This window comes from Dysidea avara, chromosome 2, assembly GCF_963678975.1.
Source record: "Dysidea avara chromosome 2, odDysAvar1.4, whole genome shotgun sequence".
In the NCBI taxonomy this organism is placed as follows: Eukaryota; Metazoa; Porifera; class Demospongiae; order Dictyoceratida; family Dysideidae; genus Dysidea; species Dysidea avara.
The window spans coordinates 23,470,892-23,488,651 of record NC_089273.1 but is presented as its reverse complement, the minus strand read 5'-3'; the positions used below and the strand labels follow the sequence as shown (position 1 = coordinate 23,488,651).

General features: G+C 40.9%; 1 long non-coding RNA gene across 1 annotated transcript; it reads left to right on the top strand.

Annotated features, from left to right (window-relative positions):
- Positions 1-11,590: 11,590 nt before the first annotated feature.
- LOC136243727 (uncharacterized) lies at positions 11,591-16,726 on the top strand. Its single transcript, XR_010694979.1, has 3 exons — positions 11,591-11,656; positions 11,709-11,820; positions 16,603-16,726. It is a non-coding gene; the product is annotated as an uncharacterized lncRNA (long non-coding RNA).
- Positions 16,727-17,760: the final 1,034 nt, after the last annotated feature.

The window sequence follows — 17,760 nt, the reverse complement described above, 5'->3', positions numbered from 1 at the left end:
GATGTTTAGCAGTTCGTAAAACAACATTCTTCTTAAGCTGGTGGACACCAATTTCTGCAACTTGTAGAGTAGCAAGGTAGTGCAAATTGAATTAGAGATTGACCCCAGAGCTCCAAAAATAAGGGGTATGACTTGCACATTAGTGTTCCATAAGTGCTGTAATTCAATACTTAAGTCTAAATATTTCTCCACTTTCTCATTCTCTATTATTATTTTTATTTTTATTAACACCATATATATATACTTTAAAGCATACATACAGGAGATTCAAATCAATGTCACTCGAGTTCAACTCGAAGTTTAGGAGTGGGAGATGTTCCCCAGCATTATATCAGTCTTAAGCAGCACTGTCTTCTGTAACAATTGGTGAACACTAACTTATTTTAACTAGAGCAGTTCAAAAATTTTGACTGTCTTTTCATGTAGAACACCCATGGCACCAAAAACTAATAGTACTACCTCAACATTGGAGTTCCACAATACCTGCAGTTCAATTTCCCAGTCTAAATACTTATCAATTTTCTCCTTGTGCTTATCCACAAGCAATATCAATAATTTGGTACACCTGGCCATCTTATCTACCAAAACTAAATCAAGTCGTCTAGCAGCAATACCACGATCAGTATAAATTATTATTTCATGAATTTCACTGGAATTATTATTATTATTATTATATTTAATATTATTATACATACACACACAAAATATACATAAACAGATCAATAATTTACTCCAAAGTAATTGCAGCACCAACCAATTTACCTCCACTTGGTGCGAGATCCACAGATATTTTTTATTATTATTGTTATTATTATTATTATTAAATACAGAGAAAAATGCATTACGCCTGTGAGACTTCCTCGTTACAATAAACTAATACATTAAGAATAAAAGTTATCAATCAAAATTTTAAAATTGTCAGTAGAATTAGACGACACTACATAATTGGGAAAATTTTTCCATGAGTTGATGGTTCTTACTGAAAAAAGATGGGACCTAAATTACATTGGAGATTGTGATAGGATGGAGAAAGTGCAAAGAAGAGCCACTAAATGTGTTCTCCAGTTTAGAGTATGATGAACGTCTGGTTACCCTCAAGCTTCCTACATTGTCATATTGAAGGCATCGTGCTGACATGATTATGATTATGATCATGACTATGATGTGATTTGGGTTGATACTTAGAGCCTGTACACCCATTCAATTACATACATACACATACATAAACTAGATGCAATAAACAAAAATTAACTATGAATATAATTATTACATTAACATAAATCTAGTCATAAAAGTTATGGCATTTCAAGACACACGGTAGTGTGTCGTGCGGCCCAAGAAGCCGGCGCGCCACACCGTGAGTATATTGACAGAAAGAACAAAAAAGTCATTTTCACACCTTTGTATCTCGGTGATCACTTATCTGATTAGAACCAAATTTGCTACACAGTTGACCGCCAGCCAAGGGAGTCTACATTCCAAATTTGAAGGAAATCGCTGTAGCCATTTCCGAGATACGAGCTGCCAAAGTTTCGTTTTTTTTCTTCTTCGTCTTTTCGCACACTTGCAAAAATTGCTATAACAAGCAAACGCGTACTCCGATCGCCTTGAAATTTGGCACACAGAAAGGGAGTCCGAAGGCGAATCCTATCATCAAATTTGGTACAAATCCGATGAATGGTTCAGGAGTTACGACCGATTATGCGCGTAAAACAAGATCGATTTGTTGTCACGCCTACAGGGTAAACCGCTTCATGGAATCAGTTGAAAATTGCTGTGTAGATGGAGTAACCATCGTAGGAGTGCCTTTTGGTGGTTTGAAAGGAATCGAGATAAAGACCACGGAGATATGACACAAAATCCAACCTGTGTCACAATTACGCGATCGATTTTTATGAATAAAAAAAGTATTAGTTTTCACGCCTACAAGGCAAACCGCTTGGAGCAATGAGCTGAAAATCGGTGTATAGCTGGAATAATCTTCATAGAAAGTTCTTGCAGTAGTACAGAAGAATCGGATTACAAACCACTGAGTTATGATTCGAAAGCCAACTCCGTGTAGCAAATGCGAGATCGAGATACTCTAATAGATTTTTTTTTTTTTTTTTCTTTTTTTTTACCCGGGCTTGATGGACTGCCCTTGCCTACCACCCCCAGCACATAAATGGCCTGTGCTGGACAAACCGGGACTTTCTTAGTCCACGGCAAACTGAGACTCTGCCCGAATCATCTCCACAATTGGGGGAGTATTAACATAGTGACCGATGGATGAGCGGGCTCCGCGGATGCATTGTATGGAGGACCGCAAGAGAGAAAAAGATAGACAGCACCTTAACCACCCCATGACAACAGAGTAATCATCGCCCCACTTGTTTGAAAGTTGATGAGCCAAGCGTTGATAAAAAACAGAAGCCTCATGAGCCAGACCACCAGAGGCAGACATTACCAGGGGGGTAAAAGAGGCATGCTCCTCCTCACGAATTCTCTGAGCATACGCACGTTTCTTAATGTTCTCGTGCCTCCGATAACAGGAGGCCAGTGATGAAGACGCATTAGAAGCAGCCAGAGGGTTGAACACCCGCACATCCACAAAACATCTTTCACTTCTTCCACCCCAAAAACCATTCATGGCGATGTAAAGACGGGCACCATATTGGATATTGGCAGAAGCAGGGTAGTCCTGCTGTGAAACCGGCTGGAGCTCTGGTTCAACAGCTACCTGAGAGCATACTTCAGTCAACAGGGTAGCAGTTAGATCTCTGATCTCATTGTGTCGGATAGAAGGTAAGCCACCCTTGGGACAGGATAAAGCATGCTCCACTGAAAAGGAAGTCCCACATGCACAGTGAGCAGGAGTCCGCTGAGGAGACCACCCATAACGTAGTGCCACGGCATCGTGAAACGCGGACTTATGCAGTGCAAAGCCATGTTCCTGTAGGGGCCGGGTGGTAAGCCAGTTGGAGGCCCCTTTGGCTGAGGCTAGATCTAAAGCACGTTGAGAGGAGGGATCTAAGTGGGTACGCAAACTGGAAGATCTATCCGAATAGTTGGAAGATTTGGAATTGCGGATTGCGGACTTGCGAGATAGCTGTTCTGTTTTAACAATAGCCGAATTGATACCCCGGTCCAGAATGAATTGTGAAAGAACAGGAGGCCAGTGATGAGGACACAGAACAGTCACTGGCAGAACAGTCACCCTAATAGAGCATTCGGCTAATTTATTTACTCCATTATAGAATTTTATTACATCACAAGTTATTCTGTAGGGAGTTCAGCTGCAAACAGTTAATCTTATAGACAGTTCAGCAAGAAGACAGTCACCATTTTGAGAGTTAAGCAAATATATCACTATAGAGATTCAGAACATTACAAGTCACACTGAAGAAAGTTCAGCTATAAACAAGTCATGCACTGTGTAGAGAATTCAGCTACAATTAAGTCACTCTCTAGAGAATTCAGTTACACAGAATTCTGCTACACACAAGTCACTGTGGAGAGAGTTCAGCTACAAACAAATTACCCTTTAGAGTGATCAGCTACAAACAAATCACTTTGCAGGGTGTTCAACTGCAACAAATCAATTACCTTTAGAACGATCAGCAATGAACAAATCAACACAAATCTACCTGTAGAGAGATCAGCTAGAAACAAACCACCCTGAAGGGAGTTCAGCTACAAAAAATCACCCTGTAGAGACATCAGCTAGAAACTAGACACAATGTAAGGAGTTCAGCTACAAGCAATCACCCTGTAGAGAGTTCAGCTAAAACAAATCAACCTGCAGAGAGATCAGCTACAAACAAATCACTTTATAGAGAGTTCAGCTACAAACAGATTACCTGCAGAGAGTTCAGCTACAAACAGATTACCTGCAGAGAGATCGGCTACAAACAAATCAACCTGCAGAGAGATCAGCTATATACACACAAATCAACTTGTAGAGAGATCAGCTACAAACAAATCACCCTGTAGAGAGATCAGCTAGAAACTACACACAATGTAAGGAGTTCAGCTACAAACAAATCACCCTGTAGAGAGATCAGCTACAAACTAGACACAAAGTAAGGAGTTCAGCTACAAGCAAATTACCCTGTAGAGAGTTCATCTACAAACAAATCAACCTGTAGAGCAATCAGCTAGAAACAAATCACCCTGAAGAGAGGTCAGCTACAAAAAATCACCCTGTAGAGAGATCAGCTAGAAACAAATCACCCTGAAGAGAGGTCAGCTACAAAAAAAATCACCCTGTAGAGAGATCAGCTACAAACAAATTGCCCTGTAGAGAGATCGGCTACAAACAAATCAACCTGCAGAGAGATCAGCTACAAACAAATCAACTTGTAGAGAGTTCAGCTACAAACAAATTGCCCTGTAGAGAGATCGGCTACAAACAAATCAGCCTGTAGAGAGTTCAGCTAAAACAAATCAACCTGCAGAGAGATCAACTACAAACAAATCACCTTATAGAGAGTTCAGCTACAAACAAATTACCCTATAGAGAGATCGGCTACAAACAAATCAACCTGCAGAGAGATCAGCTACACACAAATCAACTTGTAGAGAGATCAATTACAAACAAATCACCCTGTAGAGAGATCAGCTAGAAACTACACACAATGTAAGGAGTTCAGCTACAAATAAATCACCTTATAGAGAGTTCAGCTACAAACAAATCACTCTGTAGAGAGATCAGCTAGAAACTGGACACAATGTAAGGAGTTCAGCTACAAGCAAATCACCCTTTAGTGGGTTCAGCTACAAACAAATCAACCTGCAGTGAGATCACCTACAAAAAAGCACCTTGTACAGAGTTCAGCTACAAACAAATTACCCTGTAGAGAGATCGGCTACAAACAAATCAACCAGTAGAAAGATCAGCTACACACAAATCAACTTGTAGAGAGATCAGCTACAAACAAATCACCCTGTAGAGATATCAGCTAGAAACTACTCACAATGTAAGGAGTTCAGCTACAAGTAAATCACCCTATAGAGAGTTCAGCTAAAACAAATCAACCTGCAGAGAGATCAGCTACAAATAAATCACTTTATAGACAGTTCAGCTACAAACAAATTACCTTGTAGAGAGATCGGCTGCAAATTAATCAACCTGCAGAGAGATCAGATACACACAAATCAACTGGTAGAGAGATCAGCTACAAACAAATCACCCTGTAGAAAGATCAGCTAGAAACTAGATACAATGCAAGGAGTTCAGCTACAAGCAAAATCACCCTTTAGTGAGTTCAGCTACAAACAAATCAACCTGCAGTGAGATCACCCACAAAAACGCACTTGTACAGAGTTCAGTTACAAACAAATCACCCTGTAGAGAGATCAGGTAGAAGAATTCACCTTGTAGAGAGTTCATTTACAAAGAAACCATCATATAGAGAGTTCAGCTACAAAGAAATTACCCCGTAGAGAGTTCAGCTAGAAGAAGTCACCTTGTAAAGAGTTTAGCTACAAAGAAACCATCATGTACAGAGTTCAGCTACAAAGAAACCACCTGTACAGAATTCAACTACAAACAAATCACCCTGTATAGAGATCAGCTAGAAGAAGTTACCTTGTAGATAGTTCAGCTACAACAATTCACCCTGTAGAAAGATCATGCTAGAAGAAGTCACCTTGTAGAGTGTTCAGTTACAAAGAAACCATCATGTAGAGAGTTCAGCTGCAAACAAATCACTCTGTAGAGAGTTCAGCTACAAAGAAACCGCCATGTAGAGAGTTCAGCCTCATACAAACCACCTAGTAGAGAATTCAACTACAACAAATCACCCTGTAGAGAAGAAGTTACCTTGTAGAGAGTTCAGCTACAAAGAAACCACCATGTAGAGAGTTTAGCTGCAAACAATTCACTTGTAGAGAGTTCAGCTAGAAACAAATCACCCCGTAGAGAGATCAACTGGACGAAGTCACCTTGTAGAGAGTTCAGCTACAAAGAAACCATCATGTAGAGAGTTCAGCTGCAAACAAATCACCCTGCAGAGAGTTCAGCTACAAAAAAATCACCCTGTAGAGAGTTCAGCTAGACGAAGTCACCTTATAGAGAGTTCAGCTACAAAGAAACCATCATGTAGAGAGTTCGGCTATAAAGACACCACCATGTAGGGAGTTTAGCTGCAAACAAATCACCTGTTACAGAGAGTTCAGCTACAAAGAAACCATCCTGTATATAGTTCAGCTACATTTCAAGTCACCCAGTAGAGAGATCAGCTGCAAAAAAAATCCTGTGGGGAATAATGAGCATGTAATAAATATATGTATATAATTTGTATAATTACTAATAAAATCAAAAATAATTGAAGTACTAAAATTCTTTTCTTCTTCCTGTGGTAAAGAAAAAAACACATGGGTTAAAAAAGCCCCAAAGCCAGCCATAGGCCAGCTTTGCAGTATACAAATACAAAAAGAAGTGATATCTAATCAAAAAACAGCCAAGCTGTAAAAAAAGGTGGGGGACCCATAAAGGCCATGGTGAAAAAAGATGTGAAATCCAAGGTGGCGGCCAAGAAATGGCTGTGATGGTAGGTTAATGGTTACATTTTAATAACGGCAATTCAGGTGAATTTTGTGCCGCTTGGTCTTGGCACCAAATTCACCTGAATTGTTGTTATTAAAATGTAACCATTAACCTACCATCACAGCCATTTCTTGGCCGCCATCTTGGATTTCACATCTTTTTTCACCATGGCCTTTATGGGGGCCACACCTTTTTTACAGCTTGGCTGTTTTTTGATTAGATAATATCTTACAAGGGAATGTTAATCTCCAACCTGGATTATTCTTCCACCTGAATTCGTCAAGTGTCACAAGGGGACTTGACTTTAAACTTTTTCAAACCTCATGCCCAAAAGAACGTTCACAGCAAATTCTTTTCAGTAAGAACCATTCAATATTGTTATACAATCACACACAAAATAAACACAAACAGATCAATAATTTAGTCCAAAGTAATTGTAGCAACATCATCAAGTCCAATGGACCTCCACTTCGTGCGAGATTCACGGATACACATTCCAGTGGTACGTTAGATGGAAAAAAACTAATCGAGCAAGGATCCATCCCATAACTTCTGCTGAACTTTTCTCTCATTTCAGTGAAAGGCAATACGCCAGGTGTTTTAGAAAACTTCCTGTCTCTGGGCCACAAAGACCATCCACAGAAAAACAAAGTGGAAAAATAAGGTCACTGCAAGCCAAAGAATTCTTTCTCTTCTTCTCATTTTCTGCAGAGATCAGTACAGATTATGGGCAGTGAGACAAATAAGAACGGACGTCAGTGTCAGCAACACATATGTCAAACAACTCCTCAGGCTTACTATTATTTATTTTTATTGAATTAACGAAATCATACATTTATTTATTGATTAGCAAAACCCATCAAGGGTATACGCTAATGTACAAAAAAGGACATGTAAGTGATTAACTAGATAAACAATCCTTAAAAAAATCTAGATTACAATTACTTAAATTCTCAATATTCAAGTTATTCCAGTCAAGGATTGTCCTTGGCAGAAATGAATAAAGATATCGGTCCATGCGAATTTTTTTTGGGGGCATACAAAGACTTAGAAAATTTTCACGAAACATTTTTTCCGGATAATGTTGTGTACATAGCCCGGATACTGACATGTTTGAAGCCGACTAGTTCGCAGGGCCAACAACAGAACAAAGTCGTGTTCTCCGCCAGGCTGGCAGCAGCTAGAAAAGGAGGGCGAAAAATTGTTTTAGACGTCTCGCATTACCTGGCAGCACAGAGCTATTCACAACTATTGGTGAAACCGAGGGTGAAACTGATAATGTGAGTGTGAAGCAGCTTGTGTTTTATTCTTGTGACACCACTGTGTGTAGTGTGTGCCGGTTCGCTATTTAGATATGTTCCTTGCCCTATAGAGATATTACTGTTTTTATATACGTTAATTCACCTATCAATGTATTACCCCACTATCCCACCCTTGGGCATATATGGGGATTTCAAACAGCTGAATCAACTGACCCATAGAAGGACAAACCTATTGTATCAAATCCCCACTTATCCACACAGGGATATGACAAGTTATGTACAAGAAAAAGTACTTGTGTGCTTAATGAATCATTATCAAAATTAATGCCCCATATTGTGGCAACAGTTTTGTGTCAATTCTTCCTGTAAATACATTGATAGGTGCATTATAGATATTATAATTTTCATCACCACTTCATTATGTGGTCATGATTTTGTGTGTTATTATGTGATCACATGTATATTGGGTATGATGTTCTTATTTGTAGGTGGAAACTCAGATATTGCGAACAACTGGCCGGGAAATTTAACGTCTAATGAGGTAACCTAACACACTACAGAATACCAAGAAATGCTTATTGGATCAAAGTCATCTCATCCTCATGCAATCATTGTGAAAATACGGACTCATTGTTCTAACTCCATGCCAGACAGTTTGTGTGGGGGTGGTAAATAAGCCTTCTAGTCACTGTTGCACACATTCTGTGACCACTGCCAGAATGTTGGCAGAGCCAATCAGATTGCCTTGCGGGCTCTATGATAAAATAAACACCAATTATTAAAAATCTTACTGTAATAAAGGACTGAAGTTGAACAATGCCATGGGCTTAGGATCTTTGTTCCCCTTGTACAGAGTTCTTAAAATCGTTGTTTAGTATGCTTCGCTATGGATTTGTGAAGTAGCGGAATTGTCGAGGAAGACCTTCAGCAATGTTTCAAATACATCATGACATTAACAGTATAATTTTTGCCTTAGCCTGCTCACAGACATGACTGGCACGATTATCCTTGGCAAAAAAACAAGTGTGATGTAATCTAATTGCATGGAAAGTGTATTCATGGAAAGTGTACAACAGTGACCAGATGGTTTATTTCCTGTCCCCACACAAACTGTCTGGCACATGAGACTATTTAGGTACCTATATACAAATGTTGCTTTTTTTAAATGACCGTGCATATTCAATTTTTGTTATTCAGACAAAATAATTGTTAAATCTGCAATAATGGGTAAATATGTGGGAGCTGATGAATACAGAAAAGAAACTCACTAGTTTCTAATACCTATGTTACGTACTGTGCAAGAATTGTGTATGATCATAGTCTACAGATGTGGTTACTGTTAACCATTTAATTGAGTAACTGACAGGCTACTTACTGGCTAATGTAGAACATAGTTCTACATATATGACTCAACCATTCAGTTAGTCATTTACAGTGAACCCCTTGATTGTAGACAACCTAGGCTCCAAATCAATAGCAGTAGTAGTTTATTACCCTCTTAACTTTATTATTACAAAGGACAAAAATACCAATCTTTAAGAGGTTTCTTATCTGTTGGAACCACTATGTAATGAACCACTACGTACGTAACGAACAGTTTGAGACAAACTGATGATAGGTCCTTTAAATTGTATTCTATAGGAACCACAGAAATGTTTCTTTATAGTGGAGGGTGCTTTAAGAGAGGTTCTACAGTACTTAAGTTAGATAATCCATTCAATGCTGCTTTAAATTCAGAAGTAAGAGTTAAATAGTGCAAGTCAGGGTTGTTGATCAACAGGAGGAAATTGTCTGCAAAAGAAAATGAACAAGTACCTACAGGTACCAAAACACACATAGTCAATGATCAATAAGTGGGTGTGGCTCCATGATAGTCTACAGGCTCCCATAAGCAGGCATAGCACATGTTCTTGACACCATGCAGACTTTTGTTGCCTACAACAACACAATCCGACATGATACATAAATACCAATAGAGAATGTGGTGCTGTCTTCATGTTGCACACACGAATTATAAAGAAATAAAATACATTATTTTGCTAAAGCTATATTTCATTATTTAAAGTTATATTTCAGTATTTAAAGCTATATTTCAGTATTTCTCTGCGATCTCCTATAGTCTCTAATAGTCTCCAAAAGTCTCTAGTAGTCTCCTATAGTCTCTAGTGGTCTCCTATAATAGTCTCTAGTAGTCTCCTATAGTCTCTAGTAGTCTCCTATAGTCTCTAGTAATCTCCTATAGTCTCTAGTAGTCTCTGATAGTCTCCTATAGTCTCTAGTAGTCTCCTATAGTCTCTAGTAGTCTCCTATAGTCTCTAGTAGTCTCCCATGGTCTCTAGCAGTCTGCGATAGTCTCCTATAGTCTCTAGCAGTCTCCCATGGTCTCTAGTAGTCTCCTATAGTATCCCATGGTATCTAGCAGTCTCCGACAGTCTCAGATAGTCTCTAGTAGTCTCCTATAGTCTCTAGTAGTCTCCTATAGTCTCTAGTAGTCTCCCATGGTCTCTAGCAGTCTCCCATGGTCTCTAGTAGTCTCCTATAGTCTCTATAGTAGTCTCCTATAGTATATCATATATTGCTACCCCATACACATAAACATTATTTCATTCATCAAATCCAAGCTAGCTACTCCATTTATGCACTAGCCGTATGACAAGCTATGCTAGATAGCCAATGCTGGTCAGAATTTTGCAATAATATTAATAATTGCTTATTACTAATATTGTGTATTGTGTATTAACCTGCTTATGTCATTAATCATCCAATATAGACATCCGTATCATCACTGTCTCATCTGTTGTACTGACGACTCACCACATTGCAGTGAACTGGAATCCCAAGTCTAGCAAAGCCGGCTGTGGCAAAGATTAACTTGTAATACTCATACACATCGCTTCAGATCTGTGTATATATTATTTCAAGTTTTAATTTACTTGTGTTCTGTATTGTAAACTGTTTAAAACTTGTTTATACCTTCACATAGTAATCTATGCTCTCACGTGTGCCATATCCACCTCACCAGATGCACGTGCACACATAAATAAAATGTCGGTGTGAATAGCGTGGCACTGAACCAGGGCTGGCACAGAACTCAACTCGTGTATTAGTGGTGGTTGTTAACGTGGAAGTGGACTTTTCAATACTTGGGTGAGGAAATTGTGGTTTTGCCCAACCTTCATTTATTTGTTAGGAAACGTGTAAACAATCGGCGACCATCGGCAGTGCGGACAAACTTAAACCTGAATAGGTTAGTGATTCAACCATCAGTTCGTCAAGTCTCCAATCCAATTGATGTGAACATCCCAATAGGTGCACACCATTTCAAATAACGATTGCAGGAAAGGCGGGGTTACAAGCGGGAGGAGACCGACAACCGTGGTTCCATCAAATAACATTGTGAGTGTTGGGTATAGAGCAATAGTGTTCTATTACTATTTATTTAATAAATTGCTCATATGAATTATATTTAAACACTTGGATGGCTTACTTGTGTAAAAGCACACAATGGATCGAGGTAAGTTGGAAGGCTATGAATGTGCGTTGGAAGTTATTATCTGTGATTGTGGGTTTGAGTTTATTCTGACTGAAATGTTGGAGAACAGAGTAAGGATTCTTGTGAGCTGGAGACATGAGTTTTGTGTTAATACATTGTTTTCCACTGTGTGACGTTAAGGGGGGGCGGTCAGGAGTTAGCAAGTGTTCAGTTTGGAGATGTCCCTTTAGTTGCAACATTGGATTATTAATTTGTTCCCACCGTGGCAAGCCGCTGATACATATTAATTTTGTTATTTTCTACTTTAGGACACATGTAGACCATCGGCAGTGTGGACAAACTTTAACCTGAATATGCTAGTTTGCTTAGCCAGTATGTCAAATCCCTAATCCAATTGTTACAATTGTTGTGAACATCCCAATAGGTGCTCGCCATCCCAAATACAGATTGCAGGAAAGGCGAGGTGGCTTTCGTCCAACCCTAAGGCGGGTTGTAATCGGGAGGAGACTGACAAAAATGGTTCATCAAATAACACTGTGAGTCTTGGTTGTATATAGAACAACAATTACTATTTAGTTTATAAATGGTGTACAATTGTACTGTGTGTGTGTGTGTTGTGTGTTGTGTGTTGTGTGTGTTGTGTGTGTGTGTGTGTGTGTGTGTGTGTGGGGTAGGGGGGGGGGGGGGGGGTTTAGTTAGTCCAAAGGGTTGTTTGGATCCAGATTCTTCTTCCATTTCTTTGTTGGAATGGTTGAGCCGCTCCTTGTTGTACGCCTTTTTCCATTCTCGCTGTCCTGCCCATTATGACCCTCTTCGTCATCACTGCTACTAGTGATCTCACCTGTCCAATGTTAAATAAACCATGACATCATGCGTGGCTAGTGTGCTCACCTGCCGAAAATTGATCATCCTTTGGTTCTATTATTGTACGATTGTTGTCATCCACAGGCTCTGTGCTACCTGTAGACACAGACAATATTAGTTTGTAATTATAAGAAGCCTGCGTTTACCATCAGGGCTGGCTGGTTTAGTCAATGGCCCTGTCTTGGGTTCCACCCCTTCCACTGGCACACTGGCAGCTGTGTAAGCGTAATATTGATCATGTCCCCACAAGGTCACAAAAACTTATAATCACCTTGGCAGACTGTTACGGTAATGTTTTCCGGTAGTGTGTCCTGCCAAACTACCGTGCACTTTCTAGATTTGGAATTTGTGCCTCTCTTTATAGTGCAGTTATTGGTTCCTTTCGGCACAAAGTCCCTTGCCACGTTGTTAGCCCCCATCTTGCAGCATTTGACTGCATCCCTGATAGCGGTTGCGCTGTTTGTTAGAGCTTGCGCCATGTCCTCGAGGCAGATTGCCACGGCTCTTCTCCCTTGGAGCGTTACCCCTGTCCGCATGCTCTGTAATACCTGTGTGTCATATTAAGATTTACCCTAAGTATAAACCACACGTGCCCAATCCGCTCACCACATGCTTTCCTTTTTCCTCCACAATTTTTTCTGCCCAACTCACCGCCTCTTCTATGGTGTTGAGGACTACTGCCTTTTTAGCATCCAGAGGGTCAAGGGAATGCTCAGCTAGGCATTGTGGTTCTGTAGGGCACAAGATGGGCAATACCCGTTCTTCGATGAACTCCTCCAGTTCATCCATCAGGTAGCCAAAGTTACTCTCCACAGCAAGCTGCAAAGGTTATTACGATCAGGCACAGTGTACACATGCACATGCGTGCTGTCTCAACAGACGGTATGTTCTAACTACTACACTATTACCTTTTCTGCAAAGTAAAGGCACACCGTATACCCGGTCACCAATCTGGGATCCACCCCGGCCAGTCTGCTCATAGTCCTCTTGAAAAGTTCATTGTGGACGTAAGCAACATCATTCCTGAGCGCTTCACCCATACTGATGGCCCATCCAACTGCCGATAAAGCATTTCTGCATGCCACTCTCAAGCCACTGAACGCAGCAGACTCAATTTCATTAACTGGTCCCATGGCCGGTTTATCAAAGGGTATCAGCAGCGCTCTTGACATGTACCTACACATGGGACAGAAGAATATTACCACCAACCATCGTTAACAGGTCATTGATGCTTTATCAACTTTGTACAGTTTTATTTTAATCTTATTTTGACTCTTACCTCCTTACGCTGCACACATTAAAATTGCAGCACAAAAGTGGGATTGAACGCAGCTTGTAAAGTCCTGTCCGCATGTTTCCGGTCATCTTGCCGTTGCACAGCTGTATCAGCAGATCTCCAATGTCGTCCATGTTTTTTGGATTATCCAGGGCAAACGACAGAGTGGATTTCTTTATTCTCTCCATACACAGACTATCGGAAGTCCCCTTCGTCTTCATGAGGTGGCTGACCTCTCTCTGTCCAAACACAGACAGAGTGCACTCTATGGCTGTGGATTTTCCTTTAGGGTTATACATAACAGTCGGCCTCGCTAAGATCACACCGCACATACCTGTCTCGGTGTCTCCAAACAAGAATGGAATCAGACACGAACCATTCAGGTCCAGCACAATGTCATAGTGGAGAGCCATGATGCCCGCTGCTACTGATAGCACACCTGCTCCACAAACCAATGTGTAAGACCTCATCCATGCAATAGCCTGGCTCACCTGCTACAAAATTGTGCTTCAGTGTGCTCTTCATTACCTCCAGTAGTGCATTAAGGGTGTTGCTGGACTCCAAAGGTACGGCAATGTTGCTGAAGAGTGGCAGCGTCAGACTTTGGCTCTTACCAGCGGGCAGTTCAATGTTTGGTCCTCCAATTGGCTGCCAAGCATATTTGGACTCTCTCGTAGGAATTAGAATGCCAGATCTGCTAATGTGAATTTCGGGGCTCAGCACCCAAGTGTTGTCTTTTTCCTGCCTACCTACGCACTCCAGGCCCTGCTTGGTTCTGTGTTCCTCTCCGTGCGGAAAAGAATTCTCGAGGTGATTGTGAAATTCCACCAGCTCCCTATCGGTCAGAGAACAAGTCAAGCCGCCACTCTTAAAGGTTGTCATTAATTCATGAAGGAAGCGGTGTTTAAACAGCAGACTTTCTGTCGTGTAGTAGCAGATTCTGTGAAAAGTCAAACCCAATTGTTAAGTTAGAACGAGCCCACAAGGTTTGTAAGTGATTTAGCACATATCTACAGACCCTAGCTTATTGATTGCCTTAGGGTTTGGGTTACCAAATTGCCAGCTGCCAAATCTTATGTTCAGTAACCTCTTTAGGCCTCTACACTTCAAGTGAGAATTATTTGTACATTTTCTAACCCTAGCACTTTCACAAAGTCTAATCCTAAGCCACTTGCAGCCATGCACCTAACACGATCAGTCAGTATCACCTTTCTCTGCCGTCCAGCTTCCTTTTGACGGTGGCAAAATACCCAGTCATCTTGCCAACTTCCACAAACGTCTGTAACTGTAGGGTGAAATTGGATCTTGGCTTGTATTCACCTTTGCTGGTCACCGTCCCGAACGTCACACTCTCCCCATCCACATGGAAATTCTAATTGTTAAAGCAAACATGAAATGGAAGCCTTATGCACACCCAACTGCACCTTCTTTTCACTTTCAGTCTCCACAGAGACATTAAGACTCTGGTAACTTTCAACACTCCTGTTGTCTGACTCCATCGCGACAATTGTTCACCTTAGGGTAAATTGCTAGTCTCTAGAGCAGCCTAAACACACTTGTCTCCAAAATTAGTCTCAGCATGCTAACCTCGCTGTATTTATACTCACATCCACCTAAATGTTCAGTGAGGTTAGGGTTAGCTCATTCATTACATCACAATCCCTACTGAATAGAACAACCTTACATGGTCGATCATGTGACTGGGCGTCGATTAGCATAGCTTCCATCACTGGATGTGAAGTCCTTCAGGGGCATCTTGATGGTGCTGACATTTGGGCAGTTCCTAGAGTGTGATAGCTGAAATAAGCAGCAAGCACACCAGAAAGAACCAATCTTTTAATAGCGGATCTACAGTAAATTGTATTTGAAGGTAGTTTAGCTCAGCCAGTCTGAAATAGAGTGATTGTTTTGTGTGCATCCTATTTAAAGATCACCTTGAGGATCGCTAATGATATCGCTCCGTCGTCGCGATTGTAGTCTTACTACGAGATAAGTAGCGTATAATAACTGTAGAGCATGTAGAGTCATTAATCGATTCCCGGACGATTCTATATCCGGAACACTTTACATAACAAAATTTATGGTAATCGGATGAAGCACCTAGGAATGAGAAGCCCAAATGTCCGTCCAGCAAAAAATCGATGACCGGACAAAAAGATCTTTATCCGGATAACAGCTCGTAAATCCTCAACCAATAAATGGATTGTTTCCAAACTTGAGTAAATGTAAGTATAGTCTATGCTTCTACTATGATAAAAATTTGGAGTTAAAACTCCTCACCAGCTGCGAGATATGGCTTGCTAAACTTGACCTACTACAACGACCACTATTTTCGGACACCTCGTCTTTACATGTATTGTAGGGTGTAGAGCTGCAATAGCTGGACAGCTAAAAGTATCCATAAAACACATTTAGAGAGGAGAAATAACATAAATATGTCAATATAACCTTCATTCAAAGCATTTAGATTGATTGAGTGGAGTAAAAGTTGCTGTAGATACACTCAAGTTACTTACAGTTGATGAGGTATCCGGAAATAGGGTCGTTGCAGTAGGTCAAGTTTAGCAAGCCGTATCTCCCAGCTGGTGAGGAGTTTGGACTCCAAATTTTTATCATAGTATAAGCATAGACTATAGTTACATATACTCAAGTTTGGAAGCAATCCATTTATTGGTTGAGGATTTACGAGCTGTTGTCCGGATAACGATTTTTTTGTCGGACGGGTATTTGGGCTTTGCATTCCTAGCTGCTTCAACCGATTGCCATAAATTTTGGTATGTAAAGTCCTAACACCTAGGTCCACCTATGGTCCAAATATCAGAATTGTGGGATAATTCGTTTGGCTGCTACAGGTGTCCGGATATAGAATCGTCCGGGAATCGATTAATGACTCTATACGGTAGAAATAGGCTAGAATTAAATTTTTGGTTATTCCGCTATTCCTTATTCCTCTATTCTTTATTTCGGGTTTTACAAACTCCCGTATACAGGCTAGTGATTCTAACTGAAAGCATGTGCTGATCTACCACAGACACAAACCCTATCTCTATGGGCGGGCTTGAAAAAAAATGTCCACCATTCTCCACTCCTTTTACTTACTTTGTGTGTGTTGTGGTCTGCATTAATGTACAAATGAGTGCAGCTTACCACCCTTGACATATGCTTTGTTCCCTTGCAGCGGTCCTTAGGGTTAGGGCTACTTTGGAGGAAGACACAACTCGGTCAACCCATCCAGTGTTGTGATGGCTACCTTTATCCGTTACTCGTCACGGTCTCATCCATCGCACGGGCATAAAATACTGTGAGTTGCCACTGTCGTGTATGACACCCTTAGGGTTACCCACACGCATGTAGCACCGGCCAGCTGACAACCAGCTACCAGATGTGCATGTGCTGCCCACCTGTGTGTATGTATGCTGCCCTAATAGTCCCATCAAATGTATGAAAGGATGATGGAAGGGGTGTTAATGATGGACTATTAATGTTGGCTTCAAACAAAATGCATGTGCTAATCTACCACAGACACATCTATTGGTGGGCTTCAAAAAAAATTGTGATCAGCCATTGTCGGCTCATTTGTGTGTGTCGTGGTCTACATTAATGTACGAATGAGTACAGCTTACCACCCTTGACATATGCTTTGTTCCCTTGCAGCGGTCCTTATGGGTGAGTGCTACTTTAGAGGAAGACACAACTGTCAACTCATCCAGTGTTGTGATGGCTACCTTTCGCCATCGCATGGGCATAAAATATTGTGAGTTGCCACTGTTGTGTATGACACTTTTGGGGTTACCGTCGCACTTGCCAGCTGACAATCAGCTACCAGATGTGCATGTGCTGCCCACCTGTGTGTATGTATGCTGCCCTAATAGTCCCATCAAATGTATGAAAGGATGATGGAAGGGGTGTTAATGATGGACTATTAATGTTGGCTTCAAACAAATGCATGTGCTGATCGACCACAGACACAAACCCTATATGTATTGGTGGGCTTCAAAAAAAATATTTGTGATCCGCCATTGTCGGCTCATTTGTGTGTGCCGTGGTCTACATTAATGTACGAATGAGTACAGCTTACCACCCTTGACATATGCTTTGTTCCCTTGCAGCGGTCCTTATGGGTGAGTGCTACTTTGAAGGAAGACACTACTCGGTCAACCCATCCAATGTTGTGATGGCGTCATCCATCAACCATGTGTCACGCATGGACATAAAAATAATATTGTGAGTTTCCACTGTCTTGTATGTCACTCTTAGGGTTACCCACACGCACGGTCGCACTTGCCAGCTGACAACCAGCTACCAGATGTGCATGCGCTGCCCACCTGTCTGTATG